Here is a 24,397-nt window from a genome sequence, read left to right on the forward strand (position 1 = left end):
TTCTTCGTACTAAAAAAAGTCAGATTTTTTTTTTTTTTTTTTTTACTAGAAAGCAAGGTATTTTGTATCTTATTTTTCTCCTTCTTGAGACAAAATTCCTAGCACCCAAAGTTAAAGGAGGAAAGGTTTATTTCATTTCACATTTTACAGAGGTTTCAGTCTATAGTGAGCTGAGTCCAAGGCAGGGTGATATGAGAGGAGAATAGCAGAGGAAAAACAGTGTGTCAGGGCAAGCAAAAGGCAGAAAGCAGTAGCCCAAGCAGCAAAGTAAAAGCAGAAGCAACAGCAGAATGCCTTCTTCCTGCCCTTTTTGTATTCAATCAAGGCTGCAAACTTATAGAGGGGTGGGACCCACACTAAGGTGAGGTCCCCTTAATCTCAGCATCACACCCTTAATACCAACATCAAACCCATGATCCACATTTACACACGCTAGTCCAGCCATATTTGAAATTCCCCACCTATGAGCACATGAGCCTTTAGGGGGGCATCTAGATAAAAGCCATACTTCAAATTTACAGACCCCTCTCATTGGAGGAAGCATTTTCCAGGAAAATAGACAGGGGTTATTTCTCAGTGCATCAAAATTTAAAACTATCTTGAAATGTTGGTATTTAGTTATGAAAATATCCAAATCTAAATAATTATGTCCATTTATCTCTAGAATAAAATTTTATGAGGCTACCGGGCCTCAGCAGCAGAGTGATGAGAGTGATGAGAGGCGGAGCTGCACGGACCCCTGCAGCTAAATCCCCACAGATTCCCCCCTTCCCTGGGAATCTCTGGCCCCCTAGCTGTGCTGGTACTGGGATTCACACCATAGAGTCATGGGGTGTCATAAGGGCTACTGTTCTGAGCTCCAGACTCAATTTTGATTTAATTCACATGGTTAAAGGTGATAGATTAGTAACTATCACAAATTGTCATTTTCTAAGCTGCACTTGATATTATTGTATTGCTGATTGTATCATTTGGGCTAAGGTGTTGTGACTGATCTAATAAACTGTCCTTCCTGGTATAATGAAAAATGATTGCCACTGAGTCATTAGAAATTCAAAACCTAAAGACAAGCTATAACAAGAATACAAAGTATTAACCCAAGAATTAAATTAAGGAAAGTAACAACAAAAATACAAATGAGAAGACACTGAAGCAAGGCACAAGCACAGACAAAGGCTGCCAGCTCACCAAAGAAAATTCTGGGGGAAAGGAGGTAGAAAAGTCTGATAATCAACAACCTGGACACCTTGAACTGATAGCACAGGAAAAAAAGATAAATGAGGCTCTAGAAAAATTCAAAAGAGCTGGGGATTTAGCTCAGTGGTTCCACCACCTGCCTTGCAAATGCAAGGACCCGAGTTCAATCCCTGGTACCAAAGGAAAACAAAACAACAACAACAAAAAAAAAAATCAAAAGAATAATTTCTCAGATAACTACAGAGATGGTGAACAGAATGAAGACATAATGACAGATCTTAGAACAGAAACAGATTAAAAAAAAAGGTACATGAATTCAGGACTGTGACAGAAGCCATGAATGCCGAGTATAGGAAAGAAATGGAATCCATGAAACAGATTCAAACAGGTATCTAAGAGATTAAAAACTCTATTGAAATATATGTAACAGACTGAGCCAATCTGAAGACAGGATATCAATATAGAAGACAGGATGGCAGGCAGTGACCATGAAAAGAGGGATCTCTTAAAAATAATAAGTGAACATGACAAATCAATCCAACAGCTCTTAGATGATGAAAAGAAGAATAATATAAGACTATTAGGAGTTTATAAAAAATCAGGAGAAAGTACAAATGATGCACAAAAATGTTCACAGAATTAATGAAAGAAAAATTCACAAACAGGGCAAAAGAATCTAACATGCAGCTAGCCATGATCACAAAAAATCTGCCCTGGACATATAATAATAAAGATCCAAGAAACATAACAGAAGAACAAAATACTATAAGCAGTTAAGAGAACAAATCACATGCAAAGAAAAGCCCATCAGAATCACAGCAGACTTTTCACCATAAACCCTCAAGTCGAGGAGAGCCTAAAGTGAGGTGATTCAATGCCCCCCACAAAAAAAAACAAACTCCAAACTAGACAGATCAATCCTGCAAAACTTTCTTTCAAAATTGATGGGGGAAATAAGATACTTCCTTGACAAAGAACACTGGAGAAGCTTCAAGAATGCCAAAACAGCACCACAAATAATTCTAAAAAAAGACAATGAAGATCATAAATTCATGAGTCCCAACAGAGTAAATTCAGCAGGCAAGGCAAGAAATTAAAGGAAGAAGGGTAAAAAATTAAAAAGAGCCAAAATCAGAAAAATAACATGATGCTGATAAGTAAATACAAAACAATTATAACCATCAATTTACTAATCACAAGAAATAGACTGGCAGAATGCATTAAGAAGCAAAATACAACAATATACTATTATACAAGAAACACACCTAGTTGAAAAACAAACTCATGCACTGAAATTAAAAGGATGGAAAACAGTTCTCCATGTGATAGAAACCTGGAAAAAAAGAAGGGGCAGCTATCTTCTTCGCAAAGTAAATTTCAAATTAAAACCAATTAAGAGAGACAAAGAACGTCACTATGTCCTTGTAAAAGGAACATACCAAGATGAAGAGATGACAATCATAAATATATAGACACCAAACACTAATGCCCCCAAATATACAAGACAAATATTAAGGGACATGAATGACCAAATGAGCACTAATACAGTTGTAGTGGGGGACACTCAATACCCAACTGTCACAAATAGGCAGATTATCTAGACAAAAAGTCAACAATGAGATACCAGAACTAAACCAAGTTTTTTAACAAATAAACTTTATTGATGTCTACAGAGTATTCCATCCCACAAAATCAGAATATATATTCTTTTTAGCTGCACACATGTCATTCTCCAAAATAGATCACATGTTAGCTCATAGAACATGCTTAAGTAAATGTAAAGGAACTGAAATTGTCCCATAGATATTATCAGATCATTGTGTAATTAAACTGGAGATCAACAGCAAAAGAAACTTGAAGAACTTCACAAGCAAATTAATTCCTGGAAGTAAGTCTTACTTTGATTCAAAAACCAGGGAAAGACCCAAAAAAAAAAAAAAGAGAACTACAGTCCAATCTGCCTAATGAACACAGATGCAAAAATGCTCAACAATAATATAGAGGGTTATCAAAAGGAATCATACACCTGACCAAGACAGATTTATCCCAGGGATGCAAGGATGGGTCAACATATGTAAATCAATAAATGTAATACTTTATATTAACAAAATCAAAGACAAAAATCATATGACCATCTCAATAGATACAAAAAAAGCATTTGACAAAAATAAAACATGCATTCATTAAAAAAAAAACCCTGCAGAAAATTGGGATATATGGTCTTATCCTAATTTGATAAAGTCTATCTATGAAAAGCCAACAGCCAACATCATACTAAATGGTCAAAAACCAAAAGCCTTCGCACTAAAATCAGGAACAAGACAAGGATGTCTACTATCACCACTCCTGTTCAATATAGTTTTGGAAACATTAGCCACAGAAATTAGACAAGAGAAAGAAAAAAATAAGCAATAAGAATAGGAACAGAAGTAGTTCAGCTGTCATTATTTGCTGATGATATAATACTCTACATAGAAGACCCAAAAAACTCCACCAAAAGACTTCTAGATTTAATTGACAGATTCAGTAGAGTAGCTGAATACAAGTTCAACACTCAAAAATCACAAATTTGTGCACAAGTAAGACTCAATGAGAAAGAAATTGGGGAAACAATTCCTTTCAAAATAATCCAAAAAAATGAAATAAATAGGAATCAATCTAATGAAGGAAGCAAAAGATCTCTGACACTGAGAACTTCAAAACTCTGAAAAAAAGAGATCAAAGAAGACATAAGAAAATGGAAAGACATCCCTTGTTCCTTGGTAGAAAGAAACAATATAGTGAAAATGGACATACTTCTCAAACCGCTATACAGATTCAATGCAATTATGATAGAAATCCCAAGCATGTATTTCACAGAACTAGAGATAACAACACAAAAATTCATTTGGAACCAGAAGAGACCTAGAATAGCTAAAGCCATTCTAGGCAACAGAAACATGGCAGGGGGATCAGTGGAATAGTTCAGAAGACGCAAAAACAACTCCTGACATACTCAGCTACTTCATCTTTGACAAAGAAGGCAACCATCCTCACTGGAGGAAAGATAGACTCTTAAATAAATGGTGTTGGAAAAACCAGACTTTAACTTGCAAAAGATTAAAACTAGATCCCTATTTTACACCATGCACTAAACTAAAATCCAAGAGGATTAAAGATCTAAATATTAAAATAGAAATGTAAACTTGTTGGAAGATAAGTTAGGTAGAACTCTCAAAGACATTGCATAGGAAAAGACTTTATGAACAAAACCTAAGTAGCATGGAATCTAGCAAAAGTATCAACAACTGTGATCTCATCTTTTTAAGACGCTTCTGCACTTCAAGAGAAACCACCAACAGAGCTAAGAGATGTCCTAGAACATGGGAAAAAATTTACCAGCTATTCCTCAGACAAATTTCTAGTATCTGGAATATATAAAGAACTCAAAAACATCAGACCCCCCAAATAAAAAGACACAATTCAGTGGGCTGGGAATTTAGCTCATTGGTTCCACTACTTGCCTTCTTCACAAGTGCAAAGTCTGGAGTTTGATCCCTGGTACCAAAAAAAAAAAAAGTTTTTATTCACAAATAAGCATCTTGAAATGAACAGCCATTTCTTCATAAACAGAAGTAAAAGCAGCAAATAAACATATGAAAAAATGTTCAACATCACTGGTCATTCGAGAGATGCAAATGAAGACAGCACGGAGTTCCTTCTCGCCCCAGAAAGAATGGCTGCTATCAAGAAATCAGCCAATGACAAATGCTGGTGGGGCAATGGTGAAAAAGCAAGCCTTCTTCATTGTTGGTGGGAGTGCAGACTTGTGCAACAATGTGGAAATCAATATGGAGACACCTCAAACAACTAGGATTAGAGGTCCCATTTGACCCAGTACTTCCCCTGCTGGGTACCTTCTCCAAAGAATTATACCACAGTCATATATTATTACCCATGTTTATAGTGGCACAGTTTATAACAGCTAAAATTTGGAAACAACCCAATTTCCCATCAAGTGGAGACTGTATAAAGGTTTTTTTGTTTGTTTGTTTGTTTGTTTAACAAAATGTAGTACTACTCAGCCATAAAGAACAAGAAACAAGAGACATTTATAGCTAAGTGGATGCACTTTATGAACTTACTCTTAAGTGAAATTAATAAGACGTGTAAACACTGCATTGTTTCTTTGGTGTGATAAAGCAAAAGTGTAATTAAGAAACAAAATGTATAACCGATTTTGTGTAATAGGAAGAAAAGATCTAAAGGTGTAGGGGATGAGGGAGGGGTAGAGGAAAGGTAAAAAGAAAAAATAAGAGAAAAGGAAAAAAGTGGAAACAAAGTCTTTGTAAATAGGGAAGTGTGGAGTGGGTGAAGGGAGGCCAGGGGAATGGGGAAAAAGTAATAACCAAGATATGCTATGTAAAGGTACAAGATCCCAATTATGAATGTAACTGTACTGTATACTTAAAATGTACCAATAAAAAATTATGAGTCTTTATTTATTTAAAACATTGAAATAGCATAATTTATAATATGCTTTTAATAGATTGGTTAGTTCCTGATAATTAAAATACACTTGATAATTTTGGGTCACTATGTAGATAATAATTTTAATTTCTCTGTCTTTGTTCCTGCTATCTTTTCTTCCTAATTATACTTATTTTTGTGTGAGAGATGAAGAGATAGGAGCTTGACCATTCCATATTTTAGATCAAAGAAATGTTCACTGTAATTTATTTTACAGGGCAGGGGATTTAGCTCAGTGATTCTGCTGCCTGCCTCATAAGTCCTAGGTACTGAGTTCAATCCGTGGTACAAAAAAAAAAAATCTCTATAGCATAGTTTTTGTTTCATAAATTTTGATCATATTCCATGTTATTAATAGTTAGCATTTGCTTCTTTAAAACTACCTCCAAACTAAAACATAAGAAAATAATTACAGATGTGTTCATTTATGAAATGTAGAAGCTTTAAGTGTACTACAGATTACTTACCAATATATCTCTCATCTCATGTGTTTAATATGTTTATCTAATAATGAAGAGAATTAGATGATTGAATGATCTAATTAATAAATTAATGGGGTAATATAGTAACTGTGAAGTGAGAAGCAATGATCTAAGAACTGTATTATATCATCATATTAGATGTTAGATATCATTGATCCCAATGCTTTATTTTTAGCCTCTTATTGAATTGCAATAACCACAAACTCAGAAAACAATTCTGTTATTTAGATATTTGAACTGTAGTTGACATCATACTTAAATTGGCCTATTAGTCCACTGGACAACACTTTATTGAACACTCCTATACTCATTATAGTACTCAGTAATTAAAGGCATACTCTACATGTCCCATATAACGTCCTACATTTTGTAATAATCAACTTGGTTACTGAAAATTTAGATTGTAAGGCTTATTGTTCACTTAATTGTGATTCAGATTAATCAGTGAATGAGATATGAAAGTCATAAACACTGTATTGAATTTCATGATATTTATTTTTTTGTAAGAAAAGGTATGTAGGTCTAAAATTTTGGAAATGATCTGCTTAATTATTATCATTTATATTTAGATCCTAATCAGAAATGGGTTTAATTACTTTTCAAATATCTTTAGACTTACTCTTTAGGATTTAAGATTTCTTAAATAAGACACATATGAGTAATTACCAAATTGTGTCTCTGGTGTGAGAAACAAAGTGTAAATGAGGACTACAATGTAAAATAAATATTGTGAAATAGGAAGAAAATGTTCAAAGCGGAAGGGGAACAAGGGTAGAGGTGCAAGGGAAAGAAGACGGGAAACAAAATCTAAAAAAAAAAAAGTAAAAAGAAGGAAATGACAGAAACAAAGCTTTTGTAAATAAGGAGGGATGGAGGCGTTGAAGAGAGGAAAACGGAATGGAAAGACATAAGAATTAAGATATATATGATGTGCTGGTATGAATTCCCCAGTGATCAAAATATACCAATAAATTTAATGAAATAAATCATTTAAGATTTCTATATCTTCAAATAAAAAGGTAGTCGAGCAAAGAATGCTACTTATTTAAAAATAATTATAAGGCTACATATAGCCTCATGAAATATGAATATGAATTTTTAAAAATAATATATGCCGGAAGACTGTCCCCACACTTTTTCAAACACTTAGTTTCCTATGAAAGCCACTAATTTAGGGGTGAGCAAAGGGATTTTCAAATGAGAGATGTGAGTCTGGAACTTAAGCTAAACCTGCTTACTAAAAATGCAGTTTTAGATCACATTTAGGGTTTGATAATCCTCAGAAACATCAGGCTTTGGTTTCATCTGATTTCAACTGAATAAAATGTTTTAATAGAAAAATACTCATGAGAAAAAATATAATAGTTGATTTTATTCTTTTTAGAATTTATAGAAAATTATTTGATATTTGTTAGCATTCAGTAAACATAACTTTGAACATAAATTCATTGGGTATGCTTAAAAGTCATTTTTATCAGTTTTTAATAGAACTATAGTTTTTAAAATAGATTATAATCAATAAAATCAAACTTTTCCCACTAGAAAATATAATGAAACTGATCTTTGGAGTAGACTTTACAATTGCCAGTGAAGCCTGCTCTGTTGCTATCTACCATTTTATTTATTTTGCCATTATTTTTACTGTCTAGTTTGTTCTTAACATTGCCAAAATATTTTTAAGCTTTTTGATTTCTATAATAAAAACACACCCTAAAATGGCAGTCATGAAATATTTTAAGCACTGTTACTATTGCAAATGATTGTTTTAAAGACTATTGGAAATGTTCTTACTTTAGATATTTGTAATAATATATTTTGCACATTCTGAAATTGGTATGCTGAAGAAATACCAATTCCAAAGTAAAAATATTCTCCAAATGTGTCAGGAAAATCAGATGCTGAATCACAGTATAAAATGTAGACCAATGAACAGAAGAGTTCATTGTAGACACAATATGAGATGACAAGTGATACACTGCAGCACTAATACAAATTTCTATATTTATTGAACAAAGTCTTGATATGTGATGCACAATAAAAATATGACATATGTAAACATGTGTGGAGATTAATGTCTATTAATCTCATATTGTATGTGCAGTTATAGAAAACATTTATGCATTGTGATTGTGCTACAAAATCATATTTTATCAAAATGAAACAAACTGGATGTCACTCTTTCCCACTAAACGGAGCTATCAAGAAAAATTTTATCTTCTAAGTGAAGGGAAGGGATAGAAATTCTTATATACTTGTTATTTCTCTCAAAATTAGAAAGTCAACACAACTAAACAAGAGTTGAACTTAAGTATCTTTCTCATTTAAATAGAACATTTATTTTCAACAATAAAAGCCTTGTTTCTAAAACATTTGCTTGTACCAAAGTATGAGGATTGCTGAAAATAACCCCCTGTTTCTTCTAGAGATGATGTTTTTTATTCTATCAAAAACCCCAGTAACAATCTAAATTGCAATAGTTTTCTTATTATTTTATTTTATTTATAATAATAAGAATTAAATTGTGCTTTTTAAAAGTTTTACTGAAGTATTCTAATTTTTTCCCCTGACACTATGAAATGTCATAGTTTTCTAGATTAATAATTGTTAGATTTTATCAGTTAGTAAATGTCATCAATATTTACTAGCATACATTATAAAATATTTGCAGATACTGTGAGAGTAATAAATTATCTTTATAATATAATTTGATAATTATCTCCTTTTTCTTCAATAGTCATTTTTCTGTGAGGATTAATGTCCTATAACATCTGCAAAATTATGTATTCTTAAATATTATGGTTATTTGTGGACATTAAAAATTATGAAGAGAGAGATTTCAGGAAACAACTGCTATTTTTATCAGTTTTATGGTTCAGAAATTCAATAAGGACTTCACTGGGCAATTTATGTCAGATTTATGTGGCATAACTGAGGAGTTTGATAGAGGGTAGAGGATGAAATTTGAAGGTGGATGTCACACAGCTTGCAAATTTGCATCAGCTGTCAGCTCAGAGATTAGTGGACAAAGGAAGGGGTTTCACTGGAAGACATGGACTTTCTCAGAGAGCAGATGGACATATATGAAGTATAAGTTGCCATTACATTAAAAATCTAGACTTAGGAACTGGAGCTATCAACCTCTTCCAGGTTTGACTGGTCAACATAGCCCTGGACCACCCTCAAAATCAAAGGAAGCACAATTCCACAACCAATGGCAAGAATGTACATATACTGCCTGATGTCAAACTGATAACCGGTGGATGTGGAACAAGTTAATTCATAAATCAGTCTGAGCTGAAAAACATATTTGAGCTGCCTAGTACAAGAATGTTTGGGTGATAAATTATTGAACAAACTTCAAACTGGATCACTGAACATGTCACTGGCAGTGACTTTAATGAAAGCATCCCTTTGCCTCTCTGTTGAGCCTTAGAGAAGTTTGGCAATATATTAAAGGAGGATTTTTTAGACAAAGAAATTTAATCTCTTGTATAAAATCAAAAGGGGAAATTTAATTGTTTGTATAAAATCTGGTAAACATAAGAGAAGGAATAGTTTTTATTTTTCTGTTATTGTGTCATCACATAGTAATTTTAAAACCACATTCTACTTTCTGCTCTACTTACATAACAACATCTTAAAATTTTCCTCTTTATTCTTCTACACAACTAATACCTTTTTAAGTTTCTGTAAGATTACATGCCTTGGAATGGCTGCCACCATTCTGATAAGGAATTTCCTTCTTCACCCAGAAGTTTCCATTTGTTACATCATGCATCACTGGTCATAAATAAAACCGATGCATGAACAAGGCTTGTCTGTATAAGGAATGAATTCCAAAAATGACCCTTGAGTGGCTGCCCATGCAGCTGACACAATCCCTGACTTGCCTGCACCAGTCACCCACCATATAACCGAGCTCCTTCCCCAGCCACCCCACCTTTGTTCCCTTTTCCTGAACAGGCCACCAGGCTGCAGTGGCTCTATGATAAAAACCTCTCATACGAGTTCTGTCGGTGTGCCAACTGATCTTTGGCAGGCACCAGTGTCTTTCATTGGTGCCATGACTCAGAATGGGTGCTACCTGGCTCCCAACTTTAACACCGCAGGCTTAGGACCCAGAGCCTTGGCATCCTGATCCTCCCCGTCAAAAACTCATGTCCATTTGTCCAGGTCCCAAGTCTCCTAAGGCCCTTTAGCCCTAACATTCTGCTCCTCAGTGGTGACAACCCTCGTGAATGGCACTTTTGCTCTCTCAACTCTCTGTCCCTCACTCCAGGATGACTCAGTGAGCTGCAACAGAAGTCTCCTTTATCCACCACAGGATCAAAACAGTCCACTCCAGCTGACTACTCAAAAAATCTCATGGCTTTTGGCCTCAAGCTTGACCTAAAACCTAAACACCTTATTGGGCTTTCTACCCAAATTTGGCCCCAATATTTGTTAGATAACCAAAATAAGTGGCCACCTAATGGCTTTTTCGATCCCTCACTTATCCAGGTTCTTTACAACTTCTGTGAGTGCATGGGCAAATGGAGTGAGATTCCCTATATTCATGGTTTTTCCTTCTTAAAAACTAAGCCTTACCTATGTTCTTCCTGTCAGCCTACTACTAAAACCTTAAGATCTCCCTCTGCCCCTGAAGAATTTGACCCTGCAGATGAGCCTCCTCCTTACTGCTTTAAGAGAGCTCCGCTATCCTACCCTCCCTCTTTCCCTCCTCCACGTGCCTCTTCCTCTTCCCCACCGTCTTATAAACGTCCACTACCAACTAGTGACTCTAACCCTACAGACACCTCCAGGCAGGAACTTTGTTATCATTCTCTCCTCTGGCTAATTTACAAATGTACCTTTCATCTTCAATTTAAATTAATGTTTGATGGTGTTTGGTTTCTAGATGTTTAATTGATGTGTTTAAAACATTTCTTTTACATTACAAATTCTTAAAATTGTAATTATGGATTAACCTGACCTTCTCTCTACTTTCTATTACAGAGTTCTGACTATAACTATAACACAAGATAATGCTATTGTAATAAAGTGCTTTTATCCCTTCTCATCCTAATTACAAGAGATCTCTGTTAATTGACCTGCAAAATTTTTCACTAGCCTTAAATGAAGATGTCATATTTCAGTTGGCCAAATACATTTGAGTGCACTCTAGATTCATAAATTGTCTTATATGTTTGTCTGTGTATAAATGTTTGGAAGTGTTGGTCTAATTATGTTTTTTGATAAAAAATACATCAAAGATACAAGTAGATTATTAATTTCTACAACCTGGTTTTACAGGTTAAATAAAAAATTGTCAAGAAAATTAAATATAAACTTTTAGGTTTGGGTACACTCTTGTTGGTAAATACAGAAGCAGCTGTTCAGAAAAATTTATTTGGTCTTTGTTCACTAATGGGAGCCCCAATAATTTTTATAGCCTTATAGGAAGATATGCCTCATTAAATATGTTGTTATAAAATGTTTACATTGGTTATCATCAAAGGGTTGAGTTCTAAATATATTATTGTGATATGTTTACAATGGTCATTTTCAAAATATATTTTCCTTGAAAAAACAAGGAGTTGTTAAAAAAAGGATCCTTTTGGTACCAAGCTACATTACAGGACATACAATTTCATATAATTAAAATAATTATTATTGCTACTTTTCTGGTGTATAAAATGTATTCATGTTGTCTAAACATGCAGGTCTTCCAATATATCATTTATAACAATAACCTTTTGATCCAGATATTTGCCCTTCTCTTTTGCTCCACCTACTCAAGATTTCAGGTACATTTGTAGGCCCATACACTTTCCTTAGATGGCATCCTATCAAAAGGTAATAACTTAAGTAAGTTTCCTGGGTTTTTTGTTTTGTTTTGGTTTTATGTATTTTAGAGAAAATAAATACATTTAACAATAGCTATTTTATACTAAGATACATATCTAAGTTTATTGCAAAGATAATGTCATCATGATTGTAATACTAAAATATTATTATGTGTGGCTACTGATTATATGTTTTTTTGTTAATATTCTACAGGAAATCAACCACTAAAACAAGCATAATTGATAAAAATAATACCCCTCTAACTCTATTTTAGATTCCAAGTTGCTTGCTATCTAGATAAAGTTATGAGAGTTAAGCTCCTACTATACTACTGATCTTCTCTTCTGGGTATTCAACCACCAAAGGGCAAAGACCAACACTAAAAGGTAATAAGAAGACCTCCAATATTTTGGCCCTGGCCCTCCAAGGTCATCAAAGATCCAAGGTATGAAGGAATCTTTCCTACATCTTACATCTTTGATAAGTCACCTAACCTCCTGAACAGAGAGATTATTGGACATGAGACAATCACACACACACACACACACACACACACACACACACACACCACACACACAAAAAGAACGCTTTCGCTAACAGCACCATGCCATGGTCAAGCAAAGCAGTGACCCATCCTAATGGCTGACAATGACTGAAGAGCTGAGAGGCTCTCTGCATGGTTACAACATAATGCCTAAAGAGACTTAACTGACCTTGATGGTTAGCAAGAGGTTCATATTGATTAATACAGATCTCACTTTAACTAATACAGGTCTTAAACACCCAGCATAAAATAACAAAAAGAGGCAATCAATGAATAGAAACTAGTGATAGAATTTCTTGAGGCCTATCACTCCACCTCTGTATAAAGGGATAGCTCTCCAAGTGGTAAACCAGATAGCCCAGTCTCTAAACAAGGCTACAACACCTATTTAATACCACCCTCTACTATCTCCCTGTCAATATCTCAGACTGTTAGATTTTTTTTTCTTTTATTGAGTTTATTGGTACATTTTAGGTATACAGTAAAGTTACATTCATTATTGGGATCTTGTACCTTTACATGAAAGGTGGTCTTGGTTCTCATTTTTTTCCCCTTGTCCCTGCCCTCCCTTCACCCCCTCCTCCCCTCCCCATTTACAAATGAACAAATTTCCATTTTTTTCATTTCCTCATATGACTGTTAGATGTTTATGTCTGTTTACCCCCACTCATTCACACCAATTCCCATCCCCCTAGATTTTAACCTGTCTGTCTCAAATGTTGGCAATTTATCTGCAGTTCTGGGACCCTTCACTATGGGTCTCCCATTTCCTACACAAACCAGTAAACTGACATACACAGAGCAAAACGACAACATCACTTGCCTTACTCCCTCTTTATCTCAGAAGAGCACCCTGTCTGCCTACCCAATGGCCTATACTTCATATGCAGCCAGGAGGCACTCCAATGCCTCAAGTGATCTAAAATTTTCTGTTACATAGGGTTTCTCAGCCTCCCTTGACAATCTATATGTAATCCCAGATGTTTAAAAGGATCCTCCCACAGACAAAGGTCAACAAGAGGGTGGACCCCCTCCTGGACCCCTTCCTGATAAAAGAGGGGGTCCTCACTGGCATGGCGATGGGAATAGCATTTATCTCTACCTCTACACATTTTTATCAGGCACTGTCAACAGAAATCTTAAAAGGCATGGACAAAATAAGCCAATCCCTAAACATAGCCCAGGACCAGATTAATTCCCTAGCAGCTGTCCTGCTCCAAAATAGATGTGCCCTTGACATACTAACAAGCAGCCCAAGGGGAAACATGCTAGGCTCTAGGTAAAGAATGCTATTTTATAACAACAATAATTCAAAAACCTTAAGAAACAATGGGTTACATGAGGTGTTGGGGCATGAGAGGACAGATGGTTGAAGCGCTGACTCCATGTCCCGGAATGCTGGTTCTCACAGGGGCACAGGTGTCCCGAAGGAGATGTGCTGGAGCCAAGTCCCTTGGCCTACAAACAACTCCCTGATGCTTTCTTTGTTCTTGTTCCCAGTTTACATTCCCTTCTGGTCATAAACAGATGTTTTATCTAGATGTTGTGTTCTTAGTTTGAACCATTTATCTGCTGATAGCTTCTTGTGACTACTGTTTATCTTACAGCCTTGTGACTAATATTAATCTTTAAACCACTGTGATCATGCTTATGTGTGTGGCCTTGAAACTACTATATAAGACCCCGTGTTAAAGTAAACTTTGCCATTAGCCATCAGCTTTTGGTCATTCATTGTGTCTGCAGTCATCTCCCCAAGTCCCCTCCTCTAGAAGGAGACCTCAACAATGAGGAATGACCCAAGACTACTCCTGGCTCCAACAGATTATGCCAGGGCTACTTCCCTTATTGGGCCTGCTCACCTGCATTTGTCTTCTGGCCATAGAAGGCCCCTGTCTGTTTTGCTGTTTTAATTATTGTAAAATAGATGTGTGAGTTCTAGCTTTGGTATTCAAGTTTGCTTATTTGTAAAAAAAACCCAAAAAAACAAAAAAAACCCCAAAAAATAACAATAATAATTTACCTTTCAATGAGTTTCGTCTTCCTTTTGTATCTACAAGCCAACTGGGAATTAATTTGTTTCTAAAACAGTGCAAATTTATGTTTTGTTTCACTTACTAAGTAAATGGGTCTCTGTATCTCAAGGTTACACAATTTTCTACATTTCATTTAAGGAAGAGATAAAACTCCAGGGCTATAGGACATAATAGGTTATTCTTATATCTCAAATGTCACTGGACACCATTAATAATCTCTGTTCTTGACCCTTGTTTACATCCTCATTCTGGCCACTATCACTCCCTGCTTACTCCAATTCCCCCAAAATCAAATGCAAAAAAATTCTAATCAGACAGTCAATTAGCTTATCTTATAAGAAGTTAAGACTTTGCCAGCCTGCCTTCTGGATAAAGCCCCATGACATGGATCCAGATCCGGCTGCGTTTTTTTTGCTTCATAACTCAACTGTAATAAGACCTCCATTGGTTCTATCCTCAAGAAAGATCAGTAGATGGGATCTTAGATTGGTTAACAGAATATTTCTACCAGAAAACCCTCCAATATTTTAGTTTTTAAAAATTGCCTTCTATACTCTTCTCCTTAACTACTGGTTTACACTCCCACCCCTGTAGCTACAAGTTGAGCCATTTGATTAAAATCTCCCAATGGCCCAAAAGTGTCCCAGCCCCAAATGTGGAACACACAATTCTTTTTATACATCTCACAACAATACCTGTTGCCTACTCAAGAAGATCTGATCTGCCACTTGTTACACTCATCCAGAGATTGCCTTTCTGCACTGAGTATCACAGCAGAGACGAGGCAGTTTAGTTCTGCTCCCAGGATACTGCAATTCCCACAAAAAGGAGTTTGTGGTCCCCAGTTGGCACCTGGGAAATATAAATCATTCCTGGTTTCCACTCAACTTCCACAATAGAGTTTTGGTCCATTTGTTCTGCCATCCAGTCACCTTCCCAGTTACACATGCTCTCTGATTACAAAAATAAAAATAAAAAATAAAAATAAAAAAATAATAATAATAATTATTATTATTATACATATAATTCCTTGGCAGTACTATTATTTTGTATTACTGTCAAAAAAAGCCCTTTCCACCTCTTATATGTAAAGTGTTGTGCCCAGATCGTGATAACCCCAAAGACCACCCAGGAGTCCAGTCCAATGTAAATACACAAGGAGTTTATTACAAGTTTGAGCCTAAACCCTCATACTTCACTGTCATAACGGATCAGAAATGAGAGCCCCGACCCCCTTCTTTTTTTTTTCTTTTTATTGAGGTTATTGGTACAATCTAGGTATACAATACAATTACATTCATCATTGGGATTCTGTACCTTTACATAATAGGTCTTGATTCTCATTTTTCCCCTTGTCCCTGCCCTCCCTTCACCTCCTCCTCCCCTCCCCATTTACAAACACTTTATTTCCATTTTTTCAGTTTCTCATATTTTTTTCCTCTCCCTTATTACCTTCCAAAGAATAATTTTATAGGGTTTGGGAGGCTTGAAATCCTCTCTTTTTCATTGGTGCTACCTTCTACTTTTTATTCCTATTGGGTGTTGTTGGGGGGCACTTGTGAAAGAGGGAAGAAAACTATTTCAGGCTGGGGAGGGGGCTAGTTCACGGAGAGGTCAGAGTGCTCAGGAATGTGGTGGATTTCTCCTACCTATGCAGAACCTCCTGTCTTTCTTCTCTGTGAGTTTATGGTTTCTTTTCTCAGCTATCTGGCCTTGCCTTTATTTCTACCAAGCAAATTCCTGCTTAAATTCATCTAGGAGTCACATTTAACATATGATGGCTTTCTGTCTTAAAATGGAGTTACTTTGGTTTCTACAAAGGTTTCAAAATACATCTTATTCAATTCTTTCTTAGCCATTTCAGGTCCCTCCACATGGTTGTGCTGCCCCTCAAGCTACTATACACACCTAGATCAGCCCCCACAACACCTTGATCTTGCCATCATCGCCCCCTCTTAAAGCTCCTAAACAAGTGGCCCTCCAACAGCTATATCACCCCCCCAAGGGCAAGAGATGATAGGCTATAAATCCCTCCTTCGGCCTCTCATCACCCCACACATGCCACTTTTCAGCAGCGCATAGCTACAGAAGAGAGATTCTTTGCCCCTCTTCCCTAGGCCATAACAAACAAAAAAGGGAGGAATGTAAGATAAGTGCCTTGGAATGGCTGCCGCCATTCTGATAAGTAACTTCCTTCTTCACCTTAAAGTTTCCATTTCCTACATCACACATCACCAGTCATAAATAAAATCTATGCATGAACGAGGCTTGTCCGTATCAGGAATGGATGACCAATAATGATCCCTGAGTGGCTGCCCGTGTAGACAACACAATCCCCCACCTGCCTGCACCAGTCACCCACTATATAACCAAGTCCCTTCCCCAGCCCTTCCCCCTTTGTTCCCTTTTCCCAAGCCGGCCACCAGGTCAAAGAGGCTCCACAATAAAATCTCTCACATGAGCTGTCTGAGCGCAGAGTCATCTTTGGCAGGTGCGGATTTCAGTTTTTTTTAATCAGAAACTCTGCATTTAGGACGATGACAATCATATTCCCTGTGATTCAAATGTAACTGTCATGTGTTATGAAAAGCATATATATAATTCTTACTACTGGGGATATGCAAACCTTAGGATAACTTGTTTCATACATATCATGTATAAATGTATATATTATGTGTATAGAAATGTGATAATTCACAACGTGATACTAAAATTATTATGGGAATGAAATGTGAAATAGTCAAAACAATTGTGAAGAAAAAAGCCATTAGATATTAACTGATATATATTAATCATATTTACATAACATCTAAATTATATTTATTGCAAATAAGCAGAGTGTTGTGGGAGCAAGAATAATACAACTAATACAACAGATTTAGAATTCCAAAAGAAGACTCCAATAAAAACGATTTTATAGAAAAAAAATCATAGATGAAATTCTCCAGTATTAAAAGGGAAATAAAGATATACTGGTCTAAATTCAAAAGCATAGCTATTATTATTGAAAACTATTCATTTTCTTTTTATCTTTATTAAGTTTATTGGTACATTTCAGGTACACAGTACAGTTAAATTCATCATTGGGATCTTGTACTGATAAGGAAATCTTTAATAACAAAACACCTAGGAAATGTCACAATGTAAGATAACTTCTGCCCTTTGCTGTGTTTAGTTCAGAATTAACTGGCACCAGAGGCATCTAGTCTCCCTCCAAAGTTTTGTAAGTGAAAAGAAATATTGTTAGCTTTGTTGACCAAACAAGCTCCTATCCCCCTGGCTAGAATAGGCAATAGAATAAATCTTAAAGGTAACTTGTATGACAAAGAACTGCATCCAGGTTGAAACTCAACTGCCTCAACACCATGTTTTGAATATTGCAAGGTGAACTGTGAAGATGCAATGTAACCAACTGAATGAGATCAAGGCTATAAAACCCTACAAAAGAAGGAGTTGTAACCCACTGGGGGGTTGTTCAGAACACTGCCATTAGGTGTCACTGATCACCATCCATGGAGAAAACTTTTTTATTTTACTTTCATTCTGCTGCCTGTTTGTCACTTGCCAATTCCTTCCATAACAGTACCTTTACTTGACATATCTTGGTTTTTATTTTTCTCCATTTCCCAGACCTCACTTTATACCCTCCACCCTACCCTGTTTTTCCTTTTAATATATTATTTCTTTTCCCTTTTTACTTTTCCCCTAGCCCTCCCAATTCCACTACTCTTTTAGACCTTTTCTGCTTATTACATTCACTGATTTGAAAAATAGTAATTTTCACCAGGAATTTGGCTCAGTGGTTCTGCAGCCTTGCTGCGCAAGAGCAAGGACTTTGAGTTCGATCCCCAGTACCAAACATATATATATATATATATATAAAGTGTATATATATATATATATACACACACACACACACACACACACACACATTTTCTATTGTTTAACAAATAATAAAGGATGACTAACACCATGTGTATTTATTATCCCCATGAAGCACAAGTCCAGGATTGGATTAGTTAATTTCCTTGCTCTGCTTCTCACAAGACTGAATGAATGTACTACATCGGCTAACATACCCAGGTATTTAAATAATCTACTTAGAAGCTCTTTTAACTGGTTAACAAAATTTGTTTCTTATGAGTTGCATGACCAAGGACTTTAACAATTCTCTAGTCTCCTGGAGTCTTTTCACATGCTCTAAAGACCACTAGCAGTTCCTTGCACCATGTGTCACTAGAACATAGGCTGCTCAGTTCAAGTTAACAAGAATTTTCATTCCACACTCACAATAGTCTATATAAATACATAGTCATGGCAACAACAACATCTTACATAACCTAAAATAATCATGTGAACAACTTCTCAATTCATTTGCTATGTCACACAGAGTAATCAAACAAGTAACTACTTTTATTCTTTGATATTTTCTGTTAAAATCAAGGCATAACTTCGAATTTGAAGTAGGGTTAACAGAAGTATATGATCTTGGGGGTCAACTTGGAATCTTTCCCCCAAGTCCATCAAGGAAAGAAGTGTACAAATCTTAGAGTTTAAAAGGATATTTATTATTATTAAAATTAACTTGAGTCTGTTCTGCAAAATAGAGAATCCTCATATTATAACAAAAATTAGAGGTCCTAAGAATGTAATAAGCAAAAAAGTAAAGCATAAATATCACAAAAATAATCTTAAATAGATTGTATATGTAGAAAAGATGCTGAAAATATGACATTGCATAAATAAAATAAAAAGCAGATATACATCCATTATAAAAATGTAGAGTAGCTATGAAAATGGTTGCGAAAATATATAATAATAGCAATGCTCAAATTCAGCTGTTCTGTCTAAAAACTGCTTTGAGTGTACGGAACTGCTCATAAATGTCTCTACTCATCATATATGAACATGAATTTATATACCATGAATTTTGTGTTGCCTTTCTTTAGTCAAATGGTGATTAGAAAATTGGATAAATGCATCAAAGTATAATTCATAATACATAGTATAGAAAATAAATGGAATATTGTTACATAGAACAATATAGTGCTGAGTGACTAGCCAGAAGTAAAAATGTAGATACTATTCTACTGAAATAAAATTCTATAAGATGAAAATGAATCCATGGTTACAGTTATAAAATTAAGTACTGTACTTATTCTGGAAAAGAACATGGCAAAACTTTTGTTATTTTTCTTAAATTAAATGGTGGTACAGTTAAATCAACTTTTCAATAATTCATTGAAATTTTCACATAAGATGAGTGAATCCTTTAATTTTTTTAATTCCATAAAATTATTGATTTAAAAATGTAAAGTAGGATTATTACCTCAATATTATTATTTTTTGAAGGTACAAGACTAAAGTGTATTTTTAAATCTTTTTTGAATGTAATGCTTTACTTGTAAAAGTTTTTAATATGTTAGAGGCAACATCTTTCTACGTTGTAGAAATAACAATTATTTTAGGTAAATTACTGCAATACCTAGGTTGCAAAAAAAAAAGAAAATACTGGTATCTTTTCAAAAGCACTTTAAATTTTCCACTTTGCAAAAGTAATCCATATTCAATTTTTCCAGGAAGTCAGTGCTATTATCTTAAATATGCATTTTTATTTAAATAAATTATAGTTCAAAGAGGTTGCTGAAAATGAAAGCACACATAAAATCATTTTTGTAGCAAATCAGAAATGAAAGTTCTTGGAAATGATGAATGATGAATAAATATGTGTAATTTTCTTTGCCTCATAAATTAGACATAATTACTAGCTATTTTAAAAGTTAATCTCTATAAAGTTGAGAATTTAAATATCCTAAAAGTATTTTCTCACGGAATTTTAACTGAAGTTTTTCAATAAAATATGAAAATGTCTTTAAGTAGTTCAATAACTACATATATGGAGTAATGCATTACTTTTAATTAATTATCATTTCAAAAAATATATTTATTTGCTCAGAAATTCAAGAAATACAAGCAGGGAACCTTAGGTAATGTAATTATAATTTAAATCAAAGCTAACATGAATTATCTTTCCATTTATATTGTGTTTTGTATACTGAATTGACTTAGTATTCATGACAAACATAAAATAGATGTTATTATTGTCCACATTATGTATAGAAATGGAAGCTTAGAAAAATTAAAAAATTTTATTCAAATTACAAACCAGGGAAGAGAACTGCTACCTGAACTTAAGGCTGTCTAACATTAAAGGAGTTTTATTAAAATTTTTGTTTATTTATTGATTTATTTATTTATTTATTTATTTATGGTACCAGGGATTGAATTTGTGCTTGTGAGGCAGGCACCAGAATCACTGAGCTAAATCCCCAGCCCTTAAAGGAGATTTTTTACTCATTCTGAAATTTCTTCAGCTGGTAAACGTTGAATCCATATTCTGTGCGTTTTTTGGAGATTTATTGGAGATTTTAAGATGTTTAATTTATATTTTTCCCTTTATTATATTTATTCCTTTTCCTTCTTTCCCCTATGCCTCCCACTTCCCCCTCCCATTTGGAGCTTTTCTTCCTATTTCATATTATCTATTGTACATTATGATCCTTATTTATACTTTTAGTTTAGGGAGAGGTGGAGGGGTTAAAAGGAGGGGATGGGAATGGGGAAAATATAAGAACCAACATATATCATATAAAGGTACATATTCTCAATGATGAATGTCATCACATTGTACACATAAAATGTACCAATAAATTTAATGAATAAAAAAGGATACTTAATTATGTTCTTGACAATATAATTTTATGACGCACTATTTCCCCTTCTAGGAATCTTACACAAGGAACTAAAGATATCATTTTATAATGATACAGGCACCAATATTTATAACAGCACAATTCATAATAGTTAAATCCTAGAAGCAGCCTGTATGTCAATCAAAAGATGAATGGATACTGACAATGTAGTGTATATACATGATGGAATTTTACATCTATAGAGAAGGACAAATTTGAAACATTTGTGAGAAAATGTAATTTTGACACCACAGAAACTATTTGGTATTTACTCAAGTGTGTCCTATTTATTCATTTCACTTAAGAGTACAGCCTCAATGTGCATCCATTTAGGTATAAATGCCTCTAGTTTCTCATTCTTTGTGGCTGAGTAGTACTCCATTTTATAGAAACACCATATCTTCTTTAGTGAAAAAAAATAAAAGTACTAAATAAGTTTCAAATGGTATAACTGATAGTGTGAAATAGGAAGAAAATGGCTAAAGTTGGAAGTTGGAAGAGGAGGGGAAAGGAAATAAGGAAAAAGAAACAACTTGAAAAAAAGAAAAATTGGAAACAAAGTCTTTGTAAATAGGGAAGGTGAAGGAGTTGAAGGGAGAGCAGGGGAATGGGGAAAAAATAAGAACCAAGACATATCATGTAAAGGTACCAGATCCCAAATATAAATATAACTGTATTGTTTGCTTTAAATGTAAAAATTATCTTAGTGGGAAAAAAAGAAAATATAATGTTGAGTGAAATAAATGAGACACACAAGGTCGAATACGATATTGTATCTCATTTGAGTAAGGCAAAGTACAAAGAAATAGCATAATAAATGACAGATAGAAGGAAACAAGGGGAGTGGAACTCTTACAAATTGGAAAGCGAACGTGAGACCAAGGGGAGAACAAGAAAGAGGAAGTAAGAAGAACTAAGATTTGCCATATAACCTAACAACTGCAAAGAATATTAAACTTTTATGTCATAAACATGAGCTAATAATAATAACCGGAATGAAAAATATGGAAAAGAGATTTAGGGATGAAGGGAAAGAGGTAGGTGAGAAGGGGAAGAGGAACAAAAAGAAACAAGTTGTGTTATGTACATATCTACTCCCCAAGATGAATGTAAACTTCATTTATTACAAGCATGTACTAATAAAATAATATTCTTTATTTTCCAGAGATGGAGGGAGAGGGAGAGAGGGGATGGAAAGGGGAATAAAAAAGCAATTAGAATGTGTTATGTTTATAATTCCTAACAAGGAATGTAAACATTTTTCACTGCAAACATATAATAAAAATATTCCTGGTTCTTAATATTACATGGAAGAAAGAACTACAATGCAAGGCAAGAATATTATATATAATACCATTCATACAAATAACTCTATAAATATAGTTTAATTTCAACAGCATAGTTTATGTGATTTCATATCCTGAACTGCATTCTAAGAACTTTACTTTGCAAACTTTAAAGGGAGTACATGATGGTGGAAATATGTAAGGTTTGACTTGAAATAAACAGACACCAATGTAAGTAAGCCTTTGGTACTATCACTTACTGTAATAGTCGGAAAGAGAGTGATACTGAATTGGTACTTAAATATATGCAGACAGACTGCCCCCCCCACTCCACATATAGATTATTCATGTCTTAATTCCCAAATACATGAATATAGTACCTTATAAGACAGAAAGGATTTTCCACATATGATTATTCATCTTAAAGATGAGTAGATTACACTGGCTTGTCTGCCTAGGGAAATGTCATCACAAGTCTTTAAAAGTAGAGCATCACTTTTCAGCTCTACAATGAGTGAGATTCAATAATGGAAGAAGGATCAGAGAAATGAACACACATAAAAATAGCTTGCACCTTGTTTTGATTATGAAATATAGGTTACATTCTACAAGAAATAGAAAGATATTTTTAAAGGGTAACACTGAAAGAAATAGAGGACATCCTACCTTTGTAGGAGGAAATAGAGAAGCCAGTCTTAAAATTGCACAGAACTTAATTCTGTCAGCACCTGAATGCAGCTGGATTTGGTTTTCCCCTAGATCTTCTAAAAATAACACTCCGAATAATCCCCTGATTTTAGCTGGTGAGATACATGTCAGATATTTGACCTCTAGAGCAGTAAGATAATAAATTCATATTTCTATAAAAGTAACTTATGACTATCATTGCCAAATAGAAAATGACAATCTGAGTCAACACAGCTTTCTACAGAATGAACTCAAAAGATAAAATACCCAAGTACATAGATCAAAATAATTCTGAGATGGAAAAAGTATGAAAATATGAAGACAAAATATTAAGGTGATTGAAGATTTTCTCAAAGAAAAAGAACAAGGAAGCCTATAAAGAGAATTTCACTATCTCTCAAATACCAATTATAGCTCTTGAGCGATAAGAGTTTAAAAGTCATGATGTTAGCCAGGCATTTTGTTTCCTACCTGTAATCCTGACGCTATTGGAGACAGAGACAGGAAAATCAAAAGTTCCAGCCCAGCCGAGGAAACATACAGAAATAAAGGCTTTGTCTCAAAAAATTAAATAAATAAATAAGTGAATACATTACTTAGTTAATAAAAAAAAAAAGAGCTGGGGATATAACTCTTATTCCAAGCCCTGTGTTCAACCCAGCTATTGAAATAATGACAAAAGGTATAAATTTATTAATAATATGCAATAGGAAAAGATGCAATCTCTCCCAGGCTATCTTTCTTTACATGACTTATGCCATAATTAAATGATAGTTTTCAATTACTAAGTCTATGAAAAATATGGCAACTTCTAATTCATTACTATTTATAACAAACCAATCTTTTGGAACAGATTTTTTTCCATCTCAAAATACAATTTTAAAAATTCATAATACTTTGCCTGGACAATGTTGGCATAGTCATGAATATGTTGATCAAAACACATTAGAAAACCATATTACTTTTTAGTGCTCTTCCATTACTGTACAACACAAAATTATTTCTGCGTCATGTTGGTCATTTATTTTTATATTTAACATTGCATTTTCCTTTTCTTTCTTTCTTTTTTTTTTTTTTTTTA

The sequence above is a fragment of the Fukomys damarensis genome, unplaced genomic scaffold (genome assembly GCF_012274545.1).
Source record: "Fukomys damarensis isolate Sample0158 unplaced genomic scaffold, DMR_v1.0_HiC HiC_scaffold_6, whole genome shotgun sequence".
NCBI classification, from domain to species: Eukaryota; Metazoa; Chordata; class Mammalia; order Rodentia; family Bathyergidae; genus Fukomys; species Fukomys damarensis.